This window comes from Carassius auratus, chromosome 3 (genome assembly GCF_003368295.1).
Source record: "Carassius auratus strain Wakin chromosome 3, ASM336829v1, whole genome shotgun sequence".
In the NCBI taxonomy this organism is placed as follows: Eukaryota; Metazoa; Chordata; class Actinopteri; order Cypriniformes; family Cyprinidae; genus Carassius; species Carassius auratus.
The window spans coordinates 14,783,541-14,793,831 of record NC_039245.1 but is presented as its reverse complement, the minus strand read 5'-3'; the positions used below and the strand labels follow the sequence as shown (position 1 = coordinate 14,793,831).

The following is a 10,291-nucleotide window of genomic DNA, read 5'->3' as shown; positions in this document are numbered from 1 at the left end:
GGTGTTAACTAAGACTTCCAAAACATGCAGGGGACCACTGCCTTAGTCTGATCACGGAAGCTGGTCTGAGACAGGATGTTGTATTTAACAGGTCACTAGAGAAAGGTCTAGGGCCACAACACTGAAAAAGCTTCCACATTTGCCAGTTTGCTTTTTAAAGGTTACCAGCTGTAAACAAACCCTGGTTTATGCAAATTAGGTCAGCTTTGTATGAAAGAAAGTGACAAGGACTGGATTAAAAGAGGAGTTTTATTTCATACATCCTATAGCCAGAAATTAAGCACAAATCACAAACAGGGAGGCACGTATGTGGTCTCAAATGAGTCACCTGAAAGTGAAAACAGCAAGTCAGCTTGACAGGCATGTTCAACCAGGAATTCAGCCAAAAAGCATAAACCATTGAACACCTACTTGGCTTATAGTAGTCATACACCTCAACGACTGCTGGCTTGAGATCCTGCACTGCAAGACCCTGTTTCAGTTGTAGCCTGTAGGTCATGGGGACACCCTTAGCAACCTGCGAGACAGGAGGGATGGAGAAGCACATAAGCACACATGAAGGGGAAGATAGAGAAGCTACCCTGTGCACATCTCACCCCTTTCAGATACACCAGCACATGGTCATCTCCAGCATCAACCCGCTGCACTAGTGGAGCAAATGAATCTGGTGGGGATCCAAGCTGAGAAAGAAAGTCCATTAACTGTAGCAGCTTCAAACATTTTGGGATGTTACAAGTCATCTTAAAACATACGAACCAGTGATGTATCTGCTGTGAAACCTGACAGGAGTTTAATGTCCACAATAACCATGTTCGTAGTTGGTTTTGCACCATTGTATCTGAGGAGTGAAGAATTTGATAAAAAAAAAATAAAGTCAAGCACTGCAATTTGGCACATCGAGAAAAAAAAAAAAAACAGCTCAAGGTTGCTCAGAGTTGGCACAAGTTGCATTTGTGCAGCTATTCCAACCGTATACTTTATTAGGGGCTAAAGGGGATAACTACATTTGGACTGGCTTTGTGAAATGGTCAGAGAATTTAAGTGGTTCTTACGTCACAGTGATGTTCAGCAGGAGATCAGATCCACGCACTCTGCAGTCTCTTGCCACCTTCACTTCAACACTAAGTGTACTGGAAACTCGAATGGGTGTTGGGACGTTGTAGAAACATGCAACCTGGGGATAATAAAAACCCACCCACACTAATAAACACACCTACACTATGACCGAACAGGGACAAGCATAGAAGTTAAGCATGTGAAGTGTACGACCTGCACAGACACACAGGTGGAGCCCTTGGCTTGAACACTATATCTGCCAGGAATGTTCTTCAGCCGCTTCTCCTGATACAGCAGCCGGTTGTCTCGATTCACATCAAAGTTATACACCTCTCCTGCCACAGAGGACTGTAAAGTAACAGCGCTGGAGCCCTCCAGGCTGAACACTTTAGTGGCGAACAGAGACAGAGCATGAAGAGCCACCACAGTGTCCTAAAAATAAACAGGAGATTTAAAAAAAAAAAAAAAAACCCTCAGACATCATTTGTGCTCCTGTTTGGTGTGCGGTCTCACCTGGGTGGAGGAAAAGCCTCCATAAGGATTCTGCTGGGCCACAAGCCAGTTGACAATGCGGTTAGCATAGCTCAGATCAGTGGTCGTGAGAGGCTGTACAGAGAGAACCGCTAGCAGCACATACGAGCTGATCTCCACCGCCAGAGTGTCACCAGATGACGTCTGAGACCAGTGGAGCTTGTTGCCTTAGGACGAGAGAGGACAGAAAGTTGATTGCCAAAGAACCTGAACGTCAAGAGACTAGTGAACCTTACCTTCAGAAATGGCAACGTTCTTCAAGGCAGTTAAAAGCCGTGCTCGAGTGCTGGTCTCTCCAGCCAGACTGAAGGTGTAGGCAAGCAGAGCCGTCGTGTAAGTGTTTCCCAGGTTCCCAACGACAGGCCTCAAGCAGACCGAGCATTGGTGATGACCGGATCCTGAAAGCAAAGCAGAAAGTGTCACTACACCAGTGGTTCCAAACAAAGTCTCTGGAGGCTATTTAATACATGGAAAACATGCAATGTTGAGGGGTCTCCAGGAATTACTGGACTACACAACTGGAAGGTCAAGGAGCTGGCAGACATGTTTTACCGTGACAAGGACGCCCATTTCAAGGAGTGATTGCAAACAACGTAGCCCAGTCATGGTCACAGTATCACCAACACCACCCTAAAAACGGAGCAGCATGACGCCTTTAGGTCCGACGTAGACTTCAGATCAGTTACACCACATTTAAAGGAAACATGCACCTTCATGTCAATGTGGTACAGAGTTCCCTCTTGCATGAAACAGCCATCTGAACCCTGCTTGCTGATCAACCAATCCTGTGCGCTCTGGAGGACACTGGGATCAATGAAGATGAAACGCCTTCCTAGGGCCGAAAGACCTCATGACGAAGGTGGTCAACCTGGCCAGGAAGAGTTGCATTACAACCCAATTCAATGATGCACAAAAGGAAAAGATTGAAACGCACCATGTATTGGATGCATCGTAGCCAAATGTGCTGTATGAACCATCACTGTGCCTGTAGTTTAGCTGTCCTTGGTATCCTGTTCAAGTCAAAAAAAAAAAAAAAAAAAAAAAACCTTGGTCAGGATTCACATTATCCAAATGAACTCCGAGTAGGACTTGTAGGATTCGGTCATCTGTACCGCTCTGAAGGTAACCAGTGGCAGTCTGTCGGATGGTTGGGGTGAGCTGCGCAGTGCCTTCCAGGTACTGCAGGATGTAGATATTGGGAGCAAGAATTATCATATTTTGTTCTCCACAGCCAGATGGCATCTGTAGCAAGCCATCAAGATTATTTAGCGCACGACCCATTATGTCCCCTAAGAAAAAGGAAAACAATGCCGCCTGAAACCAGTCATTTTGCTGAAATTTTCCGATTCATTAAAGGGAAAAGTTTACCAAGGACTGAAACAGAGCATTTGGCAGATCCCAGAACCACATTTGCTGGAAATGTCAGAGACACATCTTCTGAAAGGACACTCCCTGTGGACAAAACCAAACAGATCAGCAGAGAGCCCTACAGTTTGCTGGTAGAGCAAGAATGCATTTAGAAAGTCACTGAGTGCAAACAAACCCTTTGGACAAAATAACCAACTCTGGGTGAAGATCCTTTCAACTCCTTCAGGCTATAAAAGAGCAGAAGTGCACCAAATCAGTAAAACTGCATGAGCTCCATGATCAGACTCCAGAAAGCTGGTTAACGCTTACCAGAACAAGTAGACTTTCAGTAACAATGTCAATGCGTCCTCTTGTTGGCACGGTCACAACTTCAGTGCCACATCGAACCTGGGATTGATCAGCCTGAGCACTGACAGTCACATTTACAGATCCTATAATACAGACGGGAAGTGAGCAACATCTCATACTCCTCAATTTAGAAGAGACAAACCATGAAAAACAGACCAAGGACCGATGCGGAGAGAATCCATTTAAAGGTCTTTCTCCCACTGGCACAGAGACAGGATGAATACGGATCATTAAAAGGTCGAAGACTGAAGTCAGAGGAAGACCCTGGAGTCACTTTAACCTGCCAATAAACAGTATTATTAGTACACAGTAAAGAGGTCTCTCCAGTTTCATTTAGGGGTGAGATTGACATTTCTAAGATGGAGTTCTTGCACGGTTAACTTAGCTAGCTTAGGCCTGACAGGGACAGTCTACTGAAGTCTCCATATGTAGTGTGGTGGTCAGTCCATGACAGTCACAATCATGTACGAAATTCTGGCACTTGCATACAGCTTAATTTGACAGTGCATACTAGCTGGAAGGTGGCCCAGTTTTAAATTGCCAATTCTGACAGTATACAAACAGGCCTTACAGCTAAACATGAAAAAGTTCAAAGCAAACGTGATATTGAAGCCTCCACCACACAAGAAAAAAAAAAAAAAAAAAAAAAAAAAAACCCCACACAACATTAATGAATACGGACCATGATGCACTTGGACAGGTAGTTGAAGACCGTGGCCTTCAGCTCAAAAGACTCTCCACGGATGATGGAGTAAGGCAGGGAGAGCTCCAGGAAGAAGGGTTGGAAGACCGTCAGCTGACAGGAGGAGCCAAGCCAAAGCCTTTGGAGGACACACAGAATGCCTCTGTCTCCCATGTGGTTATGGTGTCAGGAACCGTCAGATTAACTCTTGTGGATCCAGTGTTTCTGAAAAGCACACAATATACATTTATAAATGAACATGGGCCAGGAGGGGTAAGTGGAGCCCAAAGTGGCTTTAGATCATGGTCAGACTCATTCCTGGGGGGCCACAGCCCAGCAGAGTTCAGATTCAACCAAAACAATTCAGCAGAACAAGTCCTACAGGCTCAATTGAAGCCTACATGGCATGTGTTGGGGCAGTGTTTGGAACTTAACAGTTTGACACCTGCTTTAGGCCTAGTCCACATGTACATTGATTTATCCTCCATTTAAAGTTAAATCCACATGAAAGTGCAAAGACTGACACCATGAAGAAAACCTAGCAGGTGGCATAAAGCCTGACCCTAAAGCCAGTTTACATGGGGCAAGTCTGTAACTGGCCAAAGGAAATAAGTGCACTTAAACCAGCAATGCTGTCCAACCAGTGAAACTGGACAATCTGTAAATGTTCACCTTGGCAGTGGTTTAAGGTTCCATTTGGGACCAGATATTGCATGTGTGTGAACGAGTGGCCAAACCACAAAAAGCTGTGTGGGTAGACAGGCCCTGGTGATGGGGAGTCATTTTGCTGAAACAAGATTCTTCACTGACCCCACTTGAGAGAGCTGCCAGATCCAGGTTTCCGGAAAATAAGTCCTGACAGTCACATCAAAAGAACCAACATCACCTCCAGCACCCCCACCTCCAATGTCCTTTGATAGAGAAGCCATTTGAAAGGCTATAGGACCAGGGACTGAAAAAAAAAAAAAAAAAAAAAAAGCCAGGACTGCAACAAACAATTGGGTCTCGTCAAATTCAATATACATTAGATAAATAAGGGCCATGCACCAGGCTGTCCTATATAGGAAAACAACCGAAGACACCTACAGCCAAAGTTGCGATAGTAATTCAGGCCTCTGTAGGTCAGGCAGTTAGGTTCTCTGACCTGCAGATTTGTTGCAAGCTTCATCCCCACACTCTATCAAAAGACAAGCATAAAGATGCATTTGAAGAATCAGTCAGCAAGTGGCTGAATGACTGCAAACAATTTCCAACCTGGAAAGCGTCATAAGCTTGGTCCGTAGGAACAGCTCGACGGGGTCGAACATTCAGGCACTCCTGTTCATCCTCAACAGGAAACGGATAATAGGATTGAGATCGTACTGGGAGCAGGTTGAACACCTAAAAACATGGAAGGGGAGAGAAGGGTCAGGTCAAACCCACCTCACTGAGCAGTTTAAGATACACAAGTATTGTAGCAAACCGCAGTGTTGGTCTAGTTTTTAAAAGCTAGAGACAGGTCTATGGATAAGGGATTAAAACACCTGTAGGATGAAACCCATGGCACATTGGTGAAGTACCAGGCAAATACGCAAGATCACTTGGGAAAAAATAAAATAAGTCTCATCTGGATTAGCAGCTATTGCTAAGTTAAACCACCAAATCGCATAGGAGAAAAAGCCTTTGACTGTAGATGTGGTAGTTTGACATAAATATTACGTTGCTTGCAAAAATTGCTTTGGTTTGTCTAATTGATCCAGCTGCAAAACCTGGATGTCAAAATAAAGTATGACAAGACTAATGAACTGCACATGGATACCGCTTCAGCAGTCAGACGTCTTCCTGGCTCCATGATCCGAACACTCTGATCAACAGCACTGAGGCCACACAGGGATCCTGCTTGAGCAGACACGGTCAAAGTGTTTTCTTCACCAGGAACAGCTGTAGGGGGAGAAAACTGCAGAGACACCTGGAACAAGAACAAGCTCAAGCTGAAGGACATGCTGCCACAACCCACAGAGTAGAGGTGCTAGATGTCCACACACCTGGTTTTGGAAACACATTTCAGTGTCAAGAGCTGCACTAGCAGCAACCACATTCTCACTGGGCAGAACACAGAAGGCCAGAATCTGCACTACTGGAGCCATATCGACACCGACAGACAGCTGGAACGACACTGTGCCACTTGGTGCATTCAGGGCCCTCACTTGAACCGTCTGAAATCCATGCAGGACGATCACTCCTTTGGACAAGACCTGACAAGAGACAGACTGGGGCATAAGAGGTGCCAAAAAGAGAACCAACAAGTGCAGTCATCAAAACCAGCATCCACTCACCATAAAGACGATGTCGGCACTGTAGTCACCAGTCTCACCAACAAAAGAATACTTGATTGTCACTGGATACTTGGCACCACATTTCAGCGGCTGCTCAAGCGTCCCTATAGTCAGTTCACTAAACGTTGGGTAGTCCGTAGCAGTTTGGAAAAGCGGCACATTCCTCGTTTCCGTAGTGAAGTAGGGCGATTTAGGATCATAAAATCCTGTGATGTTGCACTTGCCTGAGGAACGAGTTTATAGAATTAGCTTCTTACAGAAGTCAGTTTATAGAGAAAAAACCCTTTCGTACCATCAGATTCAGACCAGCTTTAGGGAAATCAGCTGTGTTGAGGGAGAAAGAAGCCACTCCGTTCAGGTTCGTAGTCAGATTCAGCAGCAGTTTGTTGGGCCATTGGCTAACATCCAGGAGATAGACTGCCTTCCTTGCTATTGGAGTCCCATTGAAATAAGATGCAGAGATCTGTTGGGATAGAAAAGGTTAGGAAAGGGAACCAATGAGGACGGTCGAAGAGCTGAAGCTTTATTCACCTTCCCATTAAGGATTGATCCATAGTTAAAGAAACCTGGGAGGTCCGAAAACGAGACCTTGCCAACTTCAAACGTAATGAAGATGGTTGTGGATTTTGACATCATTACACCTTGGAGAAATAAAAAAAAAGGCACCAAATAAGAAATGTTCAAGTCAGTGTTAGTTGACAGGGATTTGAGACCAGGCCTTTTCATCCAGAAAGGCTAAGATTAAGTCTGTCAACCCCATAAGACTTGTAGGACTAATGGGATTAAGTCACTGCATTAATCAACTTTTAGTCAAGCTGTAGCTGCCAACATTTTCTGTCTCAAGTCATTCTACTCAGGCCAAGTCAATTTAGCTCAAATTTGAATCAAGGACTGCATTTTCAAAAACTCGAATGACCGTTTTCCTTTTTGGGTGAACTATCCCCATTTAGTAGTGAAAATGCAGCAGCTTTATATCTGAAAAGCAGAATAAGACAGATACAGGAGCATTACAAATAAAACTCCTTTTTCAGATCAAGGAGGAGTACTTAATTTAACATTCTTTGTTGGTTATGACGATGGGGATAGATAGGAATGCGGTCCCTTTAAGACGGTAGGCATGCAATATTGACATGTTCAGTTTATCCACCCAGTCACGGTCACTTAAATCTAAGCCATTACACATAAGACACTTGGACTGCTGTGTGTATTAGAGCGCGGATCAAGTGCTGGAAGTGCTGAGAACTAAAGTGGATGGTGTCAGATAGCACTTCTAGCAGTATAATTCTGCCCATCTGGTCTTAATTCTCACACATCTCATCCCCAACCTTTTGGGTGCTAATGCCATTAAGTAGCTGGTTCACAGTCTTCCACTGCTGCCATACTGAGACTAGATCTGCAACCCCCCACCAAAAAAATAAAAATTGTTCAAATCAGCCAGGTTCTCACCTGTTCCCTCTTCAGTGACGTTCACGTTTACAAGGAAGGAATTTTGCAGTTGCTCTTCAAATTTGGTGGTGAAAAACTCTGACGTACTGATAGTAAGGGAAGCACATCCGGTGTTGTTCATCTGGTAACAGAACAAAGAAGTGGGAAGATTCAGGTGTAGACTTGCAGGAAAAAAAAACCCTGCTCTGCACAGTGGTCTCCTACCATAGCGGTTTTGTTAAGACACACACGAGACACACCAGGTACCACAGAATATGGGAACGGCTCACGACACACTTCCACCAACGCTTGACCAGGTACAGGTTGCCCAAATGTGTATCTGGGGGTAGAGGGTTAAGGAACAAGAACACCAACCAAAAAGTCAAGAATATAAGAGCGCACACTTACTTGGCACAAGCCTCAACTTTCAGTCCCACATCTCCCACACTGTACGTCTGTGGTGTGGTCAAAGTGATGTCAAACTTGGGTAAAACTAAACCAGAAACCAAGGCTTTAAATTAGGACCCCAGTCAGTCATCAAGACTACCCACTGCACATCATGTGTGGTAACTTACCATACTTTTTCACCTCGAAATCCTGAGAGATCATACGGTCACCAATAAAAGCCCTCAGAGCATACATCCCAACCTGAGCCTCAGGGTTTAACTGGTGAGAAAGCTGCAATATCCACCCAGTTGAGGAAACATTTGTCCACTGACCGATCCGGTTCTTGTTATTGTCCTATTTGGAGGGGAAAAGCTTGGAATATGATGCAAGCCCAAGAAAGAACAGTAAAACCACAAAGAACATGTAGAGGTGAACCAGTGTTGCATCTATCCAAAGACTTGATCCAGAACAAGTTCTCACCTCCACCACCACTAGACTGTACTGTAAAGACAAACATAACATTAGGCAACTTCCATTTAAAAAAAAAAAATCCTGGAAGACCAGAAGCAGCTCAGGCTTTACCATTTGATCAAGAGGAACAAATTTAGCATCCATGGTCAGAACCCTGAAGTTCACTGTAGAAGAGAAACAGCTCACTTGGATTATATAATGCACTTGAAGGTGTACAAAGTCCATTACACTACAAGTTCTGATCACTTCTAATATTAATACAAGGGTCATTTGTAGCTCACCCATTTGTCCTGGGTTGTAGATGGGTTTGTCGGTTTGGATGAAGGTCAGAGGCAGGTAACTTCTGAACATGACTTTCCTCTCTTCGGTCATTTTGAAGAACCTCCCTTGAAGAACCACCCTCACTTTCTGCACTAATTCTCCATCTACTTGAGGAGCCTGTAGAGAAACACGTTAATACAGGAAAGAAAAAACACTGCATGTGCCACACTGAGACAGACCTGGAAACTAAAACAACGGTGAAACGCGGTTGAAGAACTCTGCTGCGCAAGCGGTGTTGTCTGGTTCTGGTCATCAACCAGAAAGATGTTCATTGCAAGACTCTCATTGGGTTTCAGAAGACTTGCACACAATTTGGCATTAGAGCCAGACTCAATCACTGCAGAAAACGTCACCAAGAAGGATCTGTGGAAACAAACACACTCCAAGTCATATCAGAACACATGCATGTAAATATATAAGAGATAGGTTCTATAGACACTTAAACTGAGAAAGTTAGAAGACACTTTATTTTTCATTTCAAGCCCCATTTACTCACGGTCCTGATCTCTGTCCACCAACAGCAAAGAGAAAAAGGACTAAAACAAGCCCTTTCCAAACACATAACTCCTTCACAGCCATGAAGAGCGATCAGCCAAGACTTGATTTGATTTGATTTGATTTTCAGAAACACTGCAAACCTTTAACAAACTCCACAGTCACTCTCAATCAGCTGCACTGTTGGCAGCGATATTTCAACACACTTAATTGGAGGAATTCATTTATTAGCTGATTGACTGATTAACTGATTGAACCAGTTAATTTGCAAAATGATTCACTGTCATGCTGTTGACGCCTGCTGATCAAAACTGTATTTCAGTACAAGAACTGGCCAAACATGCATCAAATGCCTTTTACAGCCAATTGAAAACATTGTATTGATAGTGTACTTTTAAAATACAATTTACAAATCATCAAATACTAGGGGTGTGCTCTCAAAAATTATAATAAACAACACAAATATTCCCTTAAAGTGGAAGTGAAACAGTCAATTTTATTATTTAGTGAACTGATTTCTACTTTAACATTAATTTAAATTATCCTTTATCTTTTTTTATAATTGAAAAAGGCTCAACAAAGGTTGTACTTCCTTCGCCAGCTGAGGAAGTTTAACCTGCCACAGGAGCTGCTGAAACAGTTCTACTCAGCCGTCATTGAGTCTGTCCTCTGTTCTTCAATAACTGTCTGGTTTGGTTCAGCAACAAAATCAGACATCGGAAGACTACAGAGAACTGTTCGGACTGCCGAAAGGATTATTGGTGCTCCTCTACCCACCCTTCAAGAACTGTATACATCCAGAGTGAGGAAAAGGGCTCAGAAAATCACTCTGGATCCCTTACATCCAAGTCACCCCATCTTTGAACTTTTGCCATCTGGCCGGCGCCTCAGA

General features: G+C 43.9%; 1 pseudogene; it reads right to left on the bottom strand.

The window, feature by feature from the left end:
- Window positions 1–231: 231 nt before the first annotated feature.
- LOC113055785 (alpha-2-macroglobulin-like protein 1) lies at window positions 232–9,540 on the bottom strand (annotated as a pseudogene).
- Between the last annotated feature and the right edge of the window lie 751 nt (window positions 9,541–10,291).